Consider the following 18,251-nt stretch of genomic DNA (forward strand, 5'->3'; position numbering starts at 1 on the left):
AGTCCAAAGTAGAAGGCCGTCTTCGTCTTGTGACACAAATCCTCCATATTTTCCCTTGTCAGCCATCTTGCTCTTTAATTTTCGTCTTCTTGATTCTAAAATAAATAAAAAGATAAATTATCGTCTTCGTTGTTGCTATTGTTTTTATTTTGAGACAACCTGCTATACTGAAGTTAGTCATATAATATAAACTAGTCGCTAACCCGTGGGAAAATTTTTAGTAACTATAAGATTTCAACAAATCAAATGCTTTAAAATTTGAAAATCTTAAAGAACTTATATTAGCATTCATCAATTTGTTTACAAAGCCAAAGCTAAATAGATCTACAAATTGCATTCTCATATCCTCTGTCATTTGAAAGGTGACAGGATTCTTTTCATTACGGTTTGCATCCTTCTATCCTTCAAAAGCTTTAATAAGTGTCATGTGGTCACTGCATAAGAATGTGTATAAGGTTATATAAAATTCTATCATTATAATCAACATCCTAAAGCTAATATTCAATCCAAAAATGTGTAACCAATGTTACATATTAGAGTGTTGTAGAGGGCAGAGAGGAGCAAACATTTTCTTACAACCACGACCATATGGCTTAGAGTTCTAACCATTATTCTAAGGAACCCAACAATATCAATAACCCAAAAAGTATTGTTGTGATACATTTACTTTAGGACAAATATATTCAAGCAATCAAAATCAAGCAAATCTATCTTAAAATTACAATTTCAGACACAATCGCACAAACCCACTATGAAATTCTACTTAAATTGTCTATTGCTTTCATTGAACTATTTGATTAACAAAAATACAAACATCACTTAGAGTAAGTAAAGCCAATAAAAATCACCAAAAAAGGAAAACCATCTTGTTGGAAACATCACAAAGACCAATAAATTAGACAGAAATATAAAATTAATTAAACTCATTTCCAAACATGTATCTATGAAAAACTCAAAAATATATAACAAATTTTCTTCTATCTTCATTTAATAAAAAAAAATGATAAGAAACTATTATTCTAACTTTCATTAATTGCACTTATATGTATCGCTTTCATCAAACTATTTGATTAACAGGCATACAAATAGCACTTAGTGTAAGTAAAGCCAATAAAAATCACCAAAAAAGGAAAACTATCTTGCTAGAAACATCACAGAGACCAATAAATTAGACATAAATATAAAATTAAACAAACTCATATACTAACACATATCTATGAAAATCTAAAAAATATATAACAAATTTTTTTTTCTATCTTCATTTAGTAAAGAAAAATGACAACAAATTGTTATTCTAACTTTCATAAATTGCACTTATATCCTTTTCTATAAGCAAGCAAAAAATGCATAGCTCAAGTTGTAATAACAAAATTGGAAAATTCTTAATGAAAGAAGGTAAGCTGTCTATGAATTCAGTTGAAGACATAAGAGGCATATGAAAGCAATAATAACACCAATCAATCAATTATCCAACCTATCACACACTATCCTTAAGTTGATCCTAGGCACCTATTTCGGAACCCATGTTATACCCTACCATTCAAGAACTTAAGCGCAATTTACAGCATGAGCTTGGAACTTTTTATTACATGACAATGATGAAACTACCAATTTTCAACTCTCTCCTAAAATAAAACTTTTGCTCTACTGATACCTTAATTTCCCTTCTCAATTGGTTTGGAATTCGAAGAAACAAAAGCCTATAGCAAAATGTAACACTAAAAAAAGAGCTAAAAATAATTGGTAATTTGCCAAAAACAGTTAATCAACTTCATGCAATTCATTTATAAGTAATGTAGGTTAAAACAAATAAGTAACTGTACTAAATATTACATTTGTGTGTGTATATATATACACACACACACATTGCACATATATTTTCTTTCACGTTTTCACACATATTTTATAAGATCCCGGTAAGGCACCTTAACTAATGGTTCATAAGCACTATTTACCACGTTATAAGCTCATGAATGTTAAACACAATTTAATGATTTAAACATTATAAAATAAGTGGAAACTAAATGAAACTTACCAGCATTTTACTTTTCACACTGAAAATCAAACCTGCATCAGCAACTGCAGTTGGCTTTAAATGTTCCAATAGCCTTGATAGCCACTTGGACATCATTCCAAATTTACTTCAAATGGCTAATTACTTACAAACGGGCAGAGCAATCTAATTAATTCATATAGGTACATTAAAAAAAAAATAAAAAAAACAAAAAACAAACAAAACAAAAGAGCATGGCCATTATGATTGATAACTCAATTGAACATGATCAAATTAAATAGAGTGAAACTCCCTACATACAAATTCAAGCACAACTTCTTTGTTATTTGTTGCTAATAACCTACAGCCTCCTATTTTTCTTTTTCTTTTTCTCTCTAGCTTAAGGTTTATTGTGAACTCTCAATATTCATGGGCACTTGATGGATAGGAAAGGAAAATAAAAAGGGATAGAAAACACAGAGCATTTTAAAATATAAAGGCAGCCAAATGTCTTGTAGTTTAATTAACACTTCCACTACCCTATAAGTTGTGGAGACTTATTTTGCACAAACCACCACATAAAAGAATCTCAAAGCACTGTCCTAAAACAGCCAATCTAATGCAAGCTTAACAAATAAAATTTTTGAATATAATCTGATTTTTATCTTGTCTTCAAAATTTATCTATTAATCTTGACTAATTTTGTAACTTCAAGTTCAAATCTCAAATATGCAATTCAATTTGATTCGAAGTGAAGTTCCTCCTGAGGAAAATCTAATTGTTCTAAATCCAAGATCACAATTCTAAAAATACGGGGTTTCAAGACAGAACCTGAAGCTTTAAGTATAAGGTCAACTGCACAAAAAAAACTTTGTATAAAGGTGTAATATATGCCTTTTGATTTATCATGAATAATGCCATAAGAAACTGTAAATGCATCCATATACCAATAATCACTTTCTTATATGCTTTGACACCAAATGGGTATTAATTAACTAAATTTGACATCACTAATCCAATGAAGCTCACCAAAGACCACAAAACATTTATATGAAAATCAATAGTTTCACTACTTTAAAATAGATCATAACACTATAACTCTAAATTCAGAAATATATTTTGAGAGCAAAACCATAGAAACGAAAAGTACACAACCTACTAATATTAAATCATGCACAATAAACATGCATAATGCGGTAAACTTATATAATCTCTCAAATTAAACCCTCCAAAATATGGACATCTTGTTATTCCACAATTAAACTGCACTCCAAATACCCAATAGACACCTATTACTTGACAAAAGTAGCCAGATCCTAGATTAATGTTCTTCTCAGAAATTGAATATGCACAAAACAATCACAAAGCAATAAATCTACACAAAACAATCACATTATGAATCAATCATTAATGGCCATATGTCTCCAATTTGTGTCACCAACAATAGAGCAGAAAAATATACAAAACAACAAATCTAATGTTGACAAATAAGTTGTGCTAATTTGTTCCCTTTGCAATCACTTATCACATATCTCTTTAATTAAGATTTTATGTGTTTCATCTGCTAGAATAGCTTAAAAAGAATATTGATGGAGTTTCACTACAATTCTACTATAAAACAAAACAACAGCTACAACCCAATTGAGAAGATTAAATTTTACGAAAAATACATGAACTTGTACAGAAGAGGTAGAAGGTTTTGAAAAAAAAAAAAAAAAGGGGACTGAGTGGAGACAAAGAAGGTTGACGTTTTAGGTGCCCAAATAATTATTTAATCAAACAAACAATTAAGCTAAGCTAAATCAGATGTGCTAAAAAACCTAGATAGCAAAATAAAGCAAAACTTGAAGGTAAAGCAAGACCTGTAGCAAAATTTGATTTTCTATGAGTGTTTTCCTGACTTCAACAAAAATGAATAGAGAGAAAAAGGGGTTAGGAATTGAAATCCCTAAATTGATAGAAAAACCTAATTAAAAACGAAATCCTTAAATTGACAGAAAAACCATTATGTGCCTGGGCAATCAAATCCTTATGGGGAGGAGTCAAAATCATGGGCAAACTAATAGCTTGAATTTTACTTGGCTTCTGGAATTTCATCTCAATATATAAACCCTTCAGCAGTTCTTTTGACAGATTCAAGTCCTCGAAAGTACTCGCTGATGTATACAGGGTATCATTCACAGTAGCCTACATCAAATTAACCCCCTAATATATCAAAACCCAAAATTGAAAACTGAACAAAACATATCTATTAGATTCAACTATACATGTGTGTTTCTGCATTCATGTTCCAAGTAACATAATAATAGGAATTAAAACTATAGAACACTATATCTATTACCACATTGTATAAGCATCAAAACAAAAAGTAATATCAATGATAAAGATTCAAAACCCTAATTAGGATCTCAAACTATAATCAAAATCAGTACTTTATTATATTTTAACCAAAAGTAGCAGCAAAGGTATTGAGTTGATCGAAACCCTAATTAGAACATGCAAATAAAGAAATTCAAATCTTGGTGATGTGAGAGATTGATGGTACCGCAGTGATGAGCGTTTTGGTGTCGTCGATGGTTAAGGCCTCGACAATGACGAAGTAGCCGTGTCCTCCAAAGGCTCGTCGTCTTCTTTGTCGCCCCAGCGTTTCGTCTTCGTCTTCGGAACAGGGATTTCCTGTGGCGGCGGCAGCAGAGCAGCATCCATGGTGATTTCCTGAGGCGGTGGCTGTAGCGGTGTCAGTGGTGTGCAGAGCAGCAGTTGTGGTGTTTTCCTGAGGCGGTGGCTATAGCGGTGTCAGTGGTGTGCGGAGCAGCAGCCGTGGTCTGAGAGAGAGAGAGAGAGAGAGAGAGAGAGAGAGAAAGAGTGATCAATAAAAAAAACTTTTTTGGGGATAGTATATATATATTCATATTAGACGGACAATATATGTTCAGCGTAAAAAAAAAAAAAAAGGTTGAGCAAAAAAAATAGACGGAGAGTATATATATTTAATAAAAAGGAAAAAAATCAGATTTAAAAATTAAAAAAAAAATGCTGACGTGAAAAATTGTGGAGCTAGCAAAGGCTTCGATTTTATATATACATATAGACTAGAATGAATGACCGAATTCGGATGAAGTTTGGGCTTTCCAAAGAAGTATCTCATTGCAGAGCAACTATTAAAGTTTGTAAGTAATTTTCCAAAAAAAGAAATTTGTGGGTAAAATCTAGAAACAATTATTTATATGCAATACATTAGATTCTCCAATTAAATGCATAAATATATTTGCATTGAATTTAATTATTCTTAAGAAAAAAATTGTTTTAATTTCATTTATAAATGCAAATATGTGTTTGAATAAATGAAAACAATTGAGGCATTTTATATATTTAAATTTAATTAAAAAATATTTTTCTTTTACTTAAAATCTATTCTTCTAATTATTTTAGAAGCAATTTTTTTTTTTTTTTTTAAATAAATTTCTTGTTCATATATGAGTTGTTCATCTAAATTATTATATAACTTTCGTTGAAAATTTTCTTACTTATTCTTGAGATTTTCACACTTTTTTTATTACTATTATTTTGTTCTCATTGCTAGTAACAAATTATCTGATAACTATTTTGAGACCTAATTAATTTTTTACAAAAATGAATTTTTTTGTTAACAAGTAATATATATAAAAGAAGATTTTTCTCTTTGAACTAGACTTTACATAGTTCAAAAATAATCTCATTAATGAAGGGTAACTTCTCTTAGCATTTTTTATTCATTTTTCATCAAAATAAAAGTAAAACACCCAAATTTAAATAATAATAATAATAATAATAATACTAAGAGAACTCCTAAAATTTAGTCTTCTTTCCCCTCACGTTCATCTTATTTTTCCTTATTTTTAAAGTTTATCCTTTTTATTTGTTTGAAAAATTAAAAAAAAATATTTTTAAATTATAATAGATGCAAATTATTAACTTTTACCCAAAAAAATAAAAATAAAAGAGCCTCGCTAGTGTGTGTGTGTGTGCGCACGCGTGTATGTATATATATATATATATATATATATATATATATATATATATATATTTAAAAACAAAGAATTGACTAGAAAGTGGTACACCTACACATTGCTATTCCTCTCCCACCCCCCCCCCCCCCACACCCTTTTGTCTTTGATAATCAATTGAGTAACGATATATACATTTGCAATATTTTTCATAAAAAATTCACAACAAATTCAATGTGATAATTTGTTATTGGTTTTAATTTGGGTTCACCACTAATATTTTTTTTTTACCTATCAATAATAAATTGCCACCAAGGATTTGAATATTGTGGAAGTAGCATTACTTTAAACAATTTCTTTTGAATAATGCTAGGGTCACAAATTTTCATAATATTTCTAAATTAGTAGAGATTTTTTTTTTTACTAAGCATAGAAAAAAAAAATTTAAATTAGAGATTATGGTGAGCCCATGTGAGAGTTGGCATTTGGCATGTTAATTTGGAAATTTTTTTAAATTATTGTAACTTTTTTTTTTTTGGTGAAAATTGCATTATTAAACATTGTTAACTTTTTTTTTTTAGATAATATAAACAGAAGACACAAGGAATGGGGAAGGAGGGAGTGGGAAGATAAGACTTACAGGCATTTACAAAATGGTCTAACCTTTATAACATTTTTTTTATACCTATTGTCTAATATTTGGAACTTGATTAATGCTCTTAAGGGTATAGAAATATCCTCATTGGTTAAAATTTAGGAGCCTTAGGCAACTGCCTAATTGCATCATAGTGATGTGGTAACAAGGATAGAGGGGAAAAAATAAAAGGAAAGGAAAGGAAAGAAAGCAAACGCGGAAAGAGGCGATAAGAGTGGCTTCAGAGGAGGTTTTTCGTAAATTCAAAACCCTTATCAATGGCGCTAGGTATGGCCATGGGTAGGGTTTAGATCGTGTATACCCAAACCTAACTAGAAATGTTAGCTCATGGATACCCAAATTCTAATACCCATTACCATCCAAACCCAATTCTTGCCCAAATTTATTATTCATGGATACCTATACCTAACCCAAACCCTTTTTTTTTTTTTTTTTAATTTTTATTATTATTATTTAAAAAAATCTAAACCATTTTAACTTAAAAACTAACCAATAACTTTATCTAAGAATAAAAAATAGAAAATGAAAAATTAATCAATAACTTTGAAATAAGATGTATCTGCTTCACAACAAGCAAATTGCTAAACAAAGATGTTAAAGTCACTCAACATTTGCCCTTGCCTCTTTAGTTATGGGTTGGTTGAATATCAAAGAATTGAAAAATGTCAAAAATAAGTTATTTAAAACATCTTCCCTTCTCTTAATTATTTTTCAGTTCTTTGACCAAATTTTAATAAGTTATTACATGAGTGAAGGCTCAGTTATAAATATATGCTTGATTAATAGCTTGTTTGAATGGAGGGGGAGCAGAGGGAAGTAGAGTAGAAGGAGGGAGAGTAAGTTAAATTACCTTATTTGGATGTTTTTTTAAGGGAGGAGGGGGAGAGATTTGGAAGGATTTGGAGGGGTTCTAATTACTTCTAACCCCTCTTTTTTAATTCCCCCAAATTGGAGAGATTTGGAGGGAGAGTAGAGTATAGAAATGTTTGACCATATAAATTTTACCCTTATCATATTAACAAAATTACAAATTATGAAAATGCTACTTATTCTCCTCCCCCTTACTTAATTTTAAAAACATCCAAATAAGGTGGAGGATAACCATTCCTCTCTACTCTCTTCCCACTACTTTCCTCTACTCTCCTCTCCTTCCAAACTTCCAAACATAGCATAAAGGTTACATATTTCAAGAACTTCAACAGAGCAGAGCTCAAAAGCAATAGATTTCCAGGCACAGAACAGGTTGTGATCATCAACTACAGTTTAACAGTCAATATTGCAATAAAATCAATGAAAATCCTATTTGGATGAAGCTTCAATATAAATACGATCATTGGTCCGATTCAACAACCTAGTTCATTCATGTATCTCATACTAATTTTCTTGGTATCATTGTTATGTAGGCCAAGGCATATATATTATAGACAATTGAGTAGATCCCCGGCGTACTTCGTTTAGATGATTCCATAGTCGCCAACCAATTCGAAGAAAAATCTCCAACTCAAGAGTCTGAAACTTTTTTTTTGTTGAGAAATAAGAGTCTGAAACATTGGCGGAGCCATGATTTAGGTTTGAATTTGTGTTTTTACTTTTGGATCAGGCAATAGAATTTATGTAAGAGGGAAAATGTTCAAAAGGTGAAAAGGTAAAAATTAAAAAGTTCAACAACAAAAAATGATCCAACTAAAGGTTGCGATTCAAAATGAACTTTTTAACTTTTAACCTTAATTCTGGAAATGAAATTGCATGGTGCAGTAGCTCTCAATAGATCTCGTTCTTGTAAAAGGAATTTTTTGGTGGATCAAATCTCACAAGCTCTAAATAGTGTTCTTTGATGGAAAAAATAGGTTCTTTAAAGTTTTGATTGATAAGTTACACGAGTTGTAACATTTTGTGATGTTTTACAAAATAATTATGTTTTTTTTTTAATATATATATATATATATATATATATATATATATATATATACAATTATTATTTTGAAAACTTGACCTTATGATTGCATATTTTTATTACTCTTTATATGTATTTCAAATTTCATATTAATTAGATATTATTTTACTATGTAATTTACAAACTCATGCTCTATCTATAATTTTAAAATTTAGAAAACTAGAAATTTAAACTTTTTATAATGAAACAATAATTGATTTCTAATGATATTAATGTTTGGCAAGCTCATTTATTACAATACTCTTTTAATTAAAAGTTATAATGTGGTGTGCAATTACAAAGAGTTACATTGTGCAACTAAAACCTGACCCCTTAACTGTATACATATCAATTTATTAATATTAATATATTTAATAAAAATAATTTGAAATATTGATCATGTAATGAAATTTAAACAATTTATTTATTATTGAAATATTAGGATTTAAAAATCAAGAATAAAGTTATCTTAATAATTTTATAATTTGACTATATTTGTACTTTGTGTTATTATTGCTCAATTAACTAACTCACTAAAAACCTATTTTTTTGGTTCTAAATTGTAGACATGGCAAAACGGGTGGGTTGGATTGCGTTCGAGTCAGGTTGTAGGTCAAAAAAGTTGTGAGTCAAAACATGTCATTTTAAGTGGGTTAAAAATGGGTTCAGGTCAATTGGGTTGCGGGTCGGGTTGGGTTGACCCGTATTTTTCACAAGATTTTTTTTTTTTTAATTATAAAAGAAAACAACATGTATTTGCCATTTAGAAAGTCATGCAACAAATTACTTGATGTAAAATGCATTATTTTGAATTTACCACTTATATCAAGAATGAATTACACTTATTAATACTTATTCAATAATTTTAAAATTATACAAATCCTAACATTACTATCTAAAACAAAATAACACAAAGATAAGTAAAAAAAATACACAAGTTTTATTTCTACACAATATCAACATCCTAAAATATAAAATAAAATTACAAATAACTTATTGGATAATTCATTTGACAAAGAATAAAAACATATAGGAAATTTACAATCTTGAAAATTAATTTTATAATCTATTATCAATTGTGATTGCCACTCTATTTTAATTTGAGATATATATTAAAGTTTGATTGTTTACTTATTTATACATGGTCTCTTTTATGAATATCATATTATTGTTAAGCAACACACACTCTAGAAAATATCATAATTTATTTTGAAAAGCCGTTTATTTTGGACATAAATTGTTAAAAAATAGGTCTAACCATTCATAATTTATGTTAATTTGATACTTTGGTTTCACTATTTTCACACTTGTGAATGTTTTTCATACATGTCTACAATTTTAAATTTATGTATTTAACTGTATTGTAACTAAATTATCTTGGCATGTACTTTGCTATTTGATATCTAAAAATATTTACTCATTACAGAATGCTCAATCATTCATCTTTCAATTAATTTGCCTATAGCTATGTAAATGTCTCAATTGTTTTCTTAAAGCTCACAACAAACAATTAAACCAATATTGTCTTAATTTTATTTTTTATTTTTACCACCAGAAAAAAAGTTTTAAAAAATGGCTCGGGTTTGGGTCGGGTCGTAGGTTGGGTTAGATTAACCCGTAAAAAACGCAGGTTGGGTCACGAATTAACCTATTTTTAATTCGGGTAAAAAAAAATCGGGTGAGTCAAATATTTTTTGGATTGGGTCGGGTCGGGTCAGAAAATTCTGACCTGTTTTGTCATGTCTACTCATTCGTAATTTCATAGGTCAAATCTCTAATTACTACTTTTTGAGTTTCCATTAATATTGAGATTTATTAGCATATTCGAACCAAATTGTTGATCAATTCCAAGTCGAACTAATTGAATTGGGCAGTCTTGTCCAATTTTTTAAAATCCTGGTTATTCTTGTTAAAAAAGAAAACATGACTCAACTTTTAATCCCACCTTAAAAGATATGGCTGTAGCCACTTTTATTTGGCTCAAAGTTGGCCTACGTACTTGGCGAAACATACTCATAGATAAATGATGGCACAACCGTAAATAACGTGGTTAGAGTAACAATATACTCTTCAAAAGCTTGAGTTAATGGCAAAGTCTAAGAATAAATGGTCATCATAGTTAATTAGATTTTTATATTTTATTTTATGTTTTATTCGATTATTCCAATTTCAATGATATTTTAGTAATTCTGTAATTATTATCTATGAGTCGTAGTTGTAGAGTTTTTTTATTTTTTATTTTTTTTTATTTTAATAAATTAACAAGTATGTCTAAATTAATTTATTAGGCTTTTTTGTGTGATATTGTTTTCATTCAATTGGGGTTGTGTTTATTAATCAAAGAAATAAATTTAGTTATATTAGGAAAAGTTAATATATTATTATTATTATTATTATATATATATAAGATAGAGATTCTAATCTAGCATAATCTAAGTGTATATGTCTGTAAAACTCTCTTCTGGAGACTTGAACTCCGACTTTTGCCCTTCACACCTTACATCCATTTATACTTGTGAAGTGAGAAAAAGTGAAGATTAAAAGTTTATATAATTGTTTTATTGTATTCACACAAGAACGATTTTATCAATATATATATATATATATATATATATATATATAAATTTTGGTTTTGACTCACGAGAAGGTCATGGTTAAGGAAGATTCTAAATATTCAAGGGCAACTATTATAAAAATGTAAAAGGAAAGCTGTTTGTACATTTTGCACTAGAGAATCTAGCTATAAAAAAGGTTTTTTAGTAGATTGCTGTAACTATTTTTATGTAATGATTTTTATATTGAAGAGGGTCTTTTTTTTTTTTTTTGGCTAAACTTGAAGAGGGTCTTCTTTGTTACAAAATATGTGTTCTTTTAGTACATTATCATTATTGCTTTAGAGTTGTGTGCTTATTAAGTAAAAAAAAAAAGAAAAAAAGCCCAACGTCTAGCTCCTATATTATCCAAGTTGTTGGGTCTTGTTAAATCCACCCAAATAAATAGCCCAAAAATATGAAGACCCTTATAGACAGCCCAAAGTTTCATTTCATCATTAGCGTCTCTCTCTCTGATCATCAGTAGGTGGAGAAATGGAGATGGAGCAAACGGAGAAGGAGGCGATAAGAGCGGCTTCAGCTGAGGTTTCTCGTGAATTCAAAACCCTTATCAATGCTGACGATTTGGACTCCCTCAAGCAATCGCAGCACCTTATGTACATCTCTCTCTATCTCTCTCGGTTCGACAATATGCTGTTTTTCTCTTTGAGAGGGACATCCATTTATATGCTTCTTGTGCACTTAGGTTGTACCCCTTAGGTGCCCTTCAATATTACTTCTACTTTATATGTATACATAAATTCCCACATTGATTGCAGGTAACCTAAAAGATGCAAATAGATCATATTGAAAATACATTTGGAACAATACTTAGTGAAAAGGGAAATATCTTCATACCTCTTTCCCCCTCCCCCTAAGGTATAATTAGAACTTCTTTTTTGTTCCATGCTGATTGTTTCAACTGAGTACAAGGAATTAATTGTTAGCTATATTTATTAGTTCCTTATTTGATTGGTCTCATGTTTAGAACTTTACTACTAGTAACTTAATTTCAGAATCAATAGAGTTGTTGTGTTTTTGTACATAGATTTGCTTTTATGTAATTCTTTAGACTTCTTTCTGTCATTTGTATATGAATATGTCTTTTTGCAATAACAATCATACTTACCTAATACCTATAAAAAAAAAAAAAAAAAAAAAAAAAAAAAAAAAAAAGGTATGATGTCGTTACAATGTCCCCTAAATTACAAAACTAATCAATGTCCTCCCTAAACTATTGTTAATAACCACTTTGCCTCATGCTGTTATGATTTCTGTCAAATTTAATGGAAAATTCAAATTTCTATTGGACACATTATTGGAAAATTTTTGACTTTTCTGTTAGATTTGACAGTAATTCTACTGGCAGGAGGTAAAGTGCCTATTACTAAGTGTTAAGGGAGGACATTGATCAGTTTTGAAGTTTAGGGAACATTGCAACTGTACCATAGTTTAGGGGGAAGTGTCCATAGTTATTGATATAGTTAATAATTTTGTCACCTACTATGCCAATGAGCTATAACTCAGATGACACCTTCTCCCCTTGGTAAAAGCAAGGAGGTGGGTGAGGTTGTGAGTTAAAAACTCTCCAGGTGCATGTATAATCACCAATAATATAAAACTTTATGTCGCCTATTACACATCTGGTTTACAATTTATCTGGAGATTGTTCAATTAAATTTTTTAGATGTATAATACATTTATAGGGTTCATGGTTTCTTCCCTCACAGTAGGGAAGTCTTTAGCTTGGAATGCTTTCTGAATATTTTTCATGTTCTGGATTTTTTTTGTTAAGTCCCACTTGATTAGTGTTAAAAATTTAAGTTGAATCCTTACAGAACACCAAGCTGATCCTTGTACATCTAATTGTAAATTTCCAAACCACGTCTGTGTGTGCATCTGCACATACTTTAGAACAAAAGTCTAAGATTTCTTTTGCATATCTATTATTAACTAAGCAAGAACCTGGTCAGCTTTCAATCACCAATTTTTCCCTAAAAAATCTGAAAATATCCTTATTCTTTAATGTTATGTAATGCAGTCAGTTATTTTTTAGTGTCACTGTTACAAAAGTATTCTAGATATAAATGACATATGACATATAAGGAGCCACTCTTACCCATTTACCCACCCCCACTTTCCTACTTCTTTCCCTCTCTCATCTTCATGTTCTTGCTCTTTTGTCTCCCTAAAGTAGGCAGTGAGAAGTTGGTTTCATTTTAATTTAGTTTTGCATAATTTAAAGTGTCAGGGGTATTTAGTTAATTTTCTGATTTCTGTATGGTTGGAGTTTTGGTCAATTGGGTCTTATTTCAGATTTTATTATGTTATTTGGGTTTTTAGAGGGTTTTAATAGTCATTTAGTTTGGGTTGACAAGGCAAAGCCTAATAAGTCCTATTAGGTTTTAGCATTATATGCCTCTATATACGGATGAAATGGTTTCACTTAAGTTGTTTTGAAAAATGTCAGAAGCAAAGCTTAGTTTGAGGTTTGTGTGTTGCCACCTTAATCTGACTTGTGATGCTGAAGAAATTATATGTGTGATGCTTTCGGCCATATGTGATGCCGAAGAAATTCTACAGTGATTCTGATGCAATCTAGGTGTGATACCTACAAACCTATTTCTCCCTCATCTCCCTAGCATCTTGTCTGTTTAGTGTTGTTCCCTTCTTCTAGCATAATATTTCCAAATCAATGATTACCTTTTTATGCTCACAGCAACAGAATCGAATTCTATAAAAACATTTTATTATTATGGGCAGTAATGTGTAGAAATATGGAAGAAAAACTAAGAATACTATAATAGACTTAGAATACTGTAACGTTTCTAATATAACTGAAAGGCAAAAGTAACTGCTCTTTTCTTTTTCTTTTTTTGATAAGTTCAAAATTAACTACTCTTTGAGGCAAATTCATTATCTTTAACTATCTACACTAGGGGTGTTCTGGGTCGGTTGTTATGTTGGTTTTGAGTGCTGGAGGTCTTCTAAATAAGCTGTACCAAGCTCAAGTTCCGTTGGTGCAGTGCATTGGTTTGTGAATTTCAAAGCAACCAAAGACGCTAAGAAGACCAAGATCGGCAGGGATTGGCAAAGATCTAGAATGGGATGGCAGATATTGATGGAGATGGAGATTTCCAATAGGTCAGTGATCTGCAATGTCTGGTGTCTGAGTGTGAGTGGTTACAATGAAGAGGGGCAAAAACTGTGCGGAAGCAGTAGAGAAAAAAAAGAGGATGTAGAGAGGAGAGAGTAGAGAAAATTGGTTTACAAAGACAAAGGGAAGAAGAAAAGGGGAAAATGGAGAAGACAAGGGAGAAGAAAAACAAAAAAAAGATGAATGTCAAAGAAAAGGGAATTAATAAAATGTAAATTTAATGGATGCCCTAAGGTGTTGGTTTAGGAAATATTTTTAGAAACTTTTTATGGAAAAAAAAAAAAAGCAACTGACTTTTGTGATGCCTTTTTTTATTTTCTATAAAACTGGTATTCAAAGTTCCTTAAGTGGTCCATTAATAAATGCCTTAGGCACTCGTTAACAGGACCCTTAAAAAATAGAGAATGAAAAGTAAAGAGAAGAATAAAGAATGAATAGGAAACTAGAACAGAAAATAATGAAATGATAGATGTGTGGTAGTCTGGGAGGCAAGAGATTAGGAGGCTTGAGTGTTTGGGATGTAAAAATAGAAGAATTTATTAGGTGTGAACATATTTGTAAGATTTTTTATCCTGCTTAAAATATTTCCATGCATACTAATATAATTAGAAATTAAATTATAATTTGATTGGTTGATTTGGTTTTAAGTGGTGTGTTAGACTTCTACTGAATTGATATAATAGGTGCCTTTTTTCCTGAATAAGCATCAAAGTGAACCATGATAACTGAGGAAACAGGCTGAAATCAATCAGTTTTCTCAATTTTCTTGGTGTCTTGAACACCCATATCTACATGCTTGGAATTGGAATTGAATGGCTTTCAGGCACACATGGAGTCAATAATCAAAAAACTAAATTCAATACCATGAAAACAAGGTGGGGCTTTTTGATAATTTAAGAGAACTTTAAGATTTCCATTCATATATTCATTCTTCTCTTGGAAAGACCTGTATTTGTTCAAAACCTATGAAGATTTGTGTGTATTGGTATGAAACTATTTTTATATTACAGATGGCAGGTTGCAATTTTTTATTGGGCACATAAGTTTTGTTTTATCCAAATTTGTGTGGATGAAGATATTATGAGTTCAGTTAGCATATTTTCTGTTGAATCATTAAGTCTTGTGCAGCCTTTTATGCTGCACTTCATTTTAAAATATTTTGCTAGAGTGGATCTCCAACTTTATCTTGCTGCTGCTTTCACCTTCTCTATTTTCTTTTATATGAATTATTTCCTACTGCCTGAATGTCTGAATTTTTCTATTGACTTGTAAAGTTGACGTGTTTTGCAACTATACTGTTGATTATGAAGCTCTATGTATGCCGAGTTTCTTATTCTTACATCATTCCAGATCTATTTTATTATCTTTATTCAAGTTGTTTACTTAAAAGTTTAAATTCTTGGTTGTTGTCTCTTGGCTATCTAGATTTTGGTGCCATTTGGTGATTTAATTCTCTCTCTCTCTCTCTCATTAACAGGAGCATGAAATCAAGGATTTTGGCTACCTATCCGGATGCATTTCCAGATGATTTAACAGGAGAAGTAGTTGACAGGAGACTGGACCTTGAAATTCCTCTGTAACATTAGTCAGTCTGTTCCCAAATTGCAGCATGTATCTTGGTACCAACGTGGGTTTGAGAGCTTGAGGAATGAATCGTAAAATCAGTTCATTGAATGATTATTGGGATTGCTTGATTATTTTTCGGTGGAAGTACTTTCTAAGATGAATGAACATATAAAAGAAAGTTTACCATCAGAGATGAATGAAATGGAAACCCAATCTGTCCAACTCTAGAATGATGCTTTTGTTTTTTGGTGAAATCTTTTGTTCTCATATTGTTTTGAAGCAAGATTCCATGACATCTTTTTTATAGCTTAAAGTTCCTCAATTATCTTGCATGCACACTGGAACTATTACTTTGATCAGTCCCCATAAGATTCTTTTTGCTGGGCAAGGGCTGCAAGATCAATGTTTTTGGTTAGAGTGATGTCCTCAGTCAAAAGTTATGAAAGTTTACATCCATGAACTATCATCAGGCAAAGAAGGTAAATTAATTGATTAGGGGCTTGCTGAATGGTATATAATCCATTTTAGTTTGCAAATGGCTCAGGATTTTGTCCACAGAAACCCTAGCTTCTCCACATTGCTGTTACTCGTGTGGTACTGAAGAACTTTCCTTGAAGGTGACAGGCAATAGTACTCCTACTTTGTAGAAGGCACCATTGAATAATGGTTTCTTGATGCTCCCATCTTAACAATCTTAAGCCCACCATTTTCTCAGAGTTTCAGTTATTTTGTCACAGAGCAAATGCATTACTTGTCCTAAAAGCAGCATTCAAGTTCTCACGACTCATCAGTCATCAATGCTGATGTCAGAGATGGGAATCAATTTCATCTTTATAATTTATCACATCTATATTCTCCTTAAGGCATTTGTAGTGCAGCTTCATTGCAAGCTGCAAGATCAGCCCCAAAAAGCACTAGTTTCCTTGGCTCATCTTCAGGAGCTTCAACCTATAGACTTTGGAAAACGTATACCTCTCTAAGCTCTCTCTATAGTTGCTCAAAAGATATTCTAAATACTGGGTACATCGGTGTATGCTGTTATCTCAATTTGTAGCTCCAACAACAATATTATATAGCCCACAAGGGCTGAGACTAGTTAAAAAAATTAAGGCTTCAAAGAAGCATCGAGCAAGTTCTTAATAGGCCCTCCAATCATGTATGCAAAATATGCACTTCTCTCTCGTAATTTGAAATCAGGGCAATGATTTGCAAAACTTAAATGTAATGCTCGAATTTTGTAATCCCAGAAATTTAAACTGTCAATCACTCAATAATCCAACAACCTGCAAAATGACCAAAATCATCTAGGCCTTTTTCCAAGACATAGCGCACTCTCAAAATAATATTTGAATATCAATAATGCTTAAAATTACAAAAAAGAAAAAAGAAAAAAAAGTGTACTTGAAAACTCGATTATGGAAAAAATGATCAAGGTTTAGAGCATTTCCAATAAACTCTTTAAATCCATTTTTGAAGGGCAAACCCACGACAAATCAACTCTTAACAATCTCTCCAAAATTCAAATTTTTGCATTTTTTTAAATTTTTTATTATTATTATTATTTTTTTTAAGGTTGCTATAGTAGTTCTCTTGACCAAGTGAGCACCATAGCAACTCCAAATAATTTTTTTCTCTTAAAATAATCCACACCTGAATATATTTGAATAAAAAATTTAGCATATCTGATTAAATTTTTAGCATTTTCTTAACTGCTACAAATGACAACAAAACATAAAAGTTAAAACGCAATCAATTACAAAACAATGTCTTTCTCATAAAACTAATGAAATCAGAAGAAATTAATTAAGAAAAAAAAAATACAAATCTAACCCATCATGGTTGCATGTTGCCAGTCATGGGGATGAGGACAACGGTGATGGAGGCAGAGTAGGCAACGAAGGACGAATATGCTTTCTCTCTCTTTGGAGCATTTTCTTCTTTGGGCTCTCTCTCCCTTTCCATCTGATCATCTTTAAAAGATGAACTGTTTGTGAAGAAAAATAAAAGAAAAATGTTATGTCCACAACATTTTCACAACAAAATAAAATGTTATTGGTTAAAATCCAGTCAACCCAATTGAAGCTTCATCCAAATGGAATTGTCATTGATTTTATTGCAATATTGACTGTTAAGTTGTAGTTGATGATCACAACCTGTTGTGTGCCTAGAAATCTATTGCTTTTGAGCTCTGCTCTGTTGAAGTTCTTGAAATATGTAACCTTTATGCTATGTTTGGAAGTTTGGAGGGAGGGGAGAGTAGAGGGGAGTAGAGGGGAGGAAAGTAGTGGGGAAGAGAGTAGAGATGAATGGTTATCCTCCACCTTATTTGGATGTTTTTAAAATTAAGTAAGGGGGAGGGGAATAAGTAGC

At 30.8% G+C, this 18,251-nt stretch overlaps 2 long non-coding RNA genes across 2 annotated transcripts; one reads left to right on the forward strand and one right to left on the reverse strand.

Annotated features, from left to right (window-relative positions):
- Positions 1–265: 265 nt before the first annotated feature.
- LOC126726541 (uncharacterized) lies at positions 266–4,862 on the reverse strand. The gene is made up of 2 exons (XR_007655973.1): positions 4,539–4,862; positions 266–434 (listed from the first exon to the last, which is right to left on the reverse strand). It is a non-coding gene; the product is annotated as an uncharacterized LOC126726541 (long non-coding RNA).
- Positions 4,863–11,524: 6,662 nt separating this feature from the next.
- Positions 11,525–16,164, forward strand: LOC126726540 (uncharacterized). The gene is made up of 2 exons (XR_007655972.1): positions 11,525–11,775; positions 15,793–16,164. It is a non-coding gene; the product is annotated as an uncharacterized LOC126726540 (long non-coding RNA).
- The last annotated feature ends 2,087 nt before the right edge of the window (positions 16,165–18,251 follow it).

This window comes from Quercus robur, chromosome 5 (genome assembly GCF_932294415.1).
Source record: "Quercus robur chromosome 5, dhQueRobu3.1, whole genome shotgun sequence".
Classification (NCBI taxonomy): Eukaryota; Viridiplantae; Streptophyta; class Magnoliopsida; order Fagales; family Fagaceae; genus Quercus; species Quercus robur.